We start from the raw sequence: 680 nt of genomic DNA, 5'->3' as shown, positions 1-680 counted from the left end.
AGCCGTACGGAGGGCGATGGCCGCCACGGGTCAGCGGCCGCCGGGCAAATCGTCGGGTCGATACCGACGGGGGCGGTCCGCTGGACGTCGGCGGCGACAACGGCGACGACGCGCGAACCTGTTGGTGAGCTGTCGGACGGCAGATTGGTCGTCGTGTGGTTTTGACGGGTGGCGATTTGCCCGGATGCTACCATTTTGACCTGGCCCCTTGGGGGAGGGGGCAGGTGCCGAGATGTCTTTTCCTAAGGGTTTCTCTCACTCCCTAGATCAATGATGCAAAATAAAACGTTTATTTCAGTGCCAGCCCAAGAGTGGACCTTAATTGCACCCTCCCCCCTCCCACAGAATCACGCACTCCGTCTCCAATAACCATCAGCAGAGTGGCGCAGTGGAAGCGTGCTGGGCCCATAACCCAGAGGTCCGTGGATCGAAACCACGCTCTGCTAGGATTGTCCGATTCCTGGTCCGCCAGGGTTGACGGCCAGGAATTTCTTGACAGACCACCATTTTCCTGTCGTAACCTAAATTATGCTGGGAGACTGCTTGGCTCTTCATTCCTCCCCGTGCTGCCTTTCCGCGAAATATAAATAAATCATTAACTATGATTTCATCTGAGCAGCGTGCCTACGTAAACAAGGAAATTTTCTTAGGATGTAGGTATGTAGGTATTAACCATTCAT

General features: G+C 54.7%; 1 non-coding gene across 1 annotated transcript; it reads left to right on the top strand.

Annotated features, from left to right (window-relative positions):
• The first annotated feature begins 374 nt into the window (after nt 1-374).
• Trnam-cau lies at nt 375-446 on the top strand. The gene has a single exon. It is a non-coding gene; the product is annotated as a tRNA-Met (tRNA).
• The last annotated feature ends 234 nt before the right edge of the window (nt 447-680 follow it).

This window comes from Amphibalanus amphitrite, unplaced genomic scaffold, assembly GCF_019059575.1.
Source record: "Amphibalanus amphitrite isolate SeventyFive unplaced genomic scaffold, NRLGWU_Aamphi_draft 000100F_arrow, whole genome shotgun sequence".
NCBI classification, from domain to species: domain Eukaryota; kingdom Metazoa; phylum Arthropoda; class Thecostraca; order Balanomorpha; family Balanidae; genus Amphibalanus; species Amphibalanus amphitrite.
The sequence above is the reverse complement of the archived record's forward strand: the minus strand, read 5'-3'. Positions and strand labels throughout refer to the sequence as shown.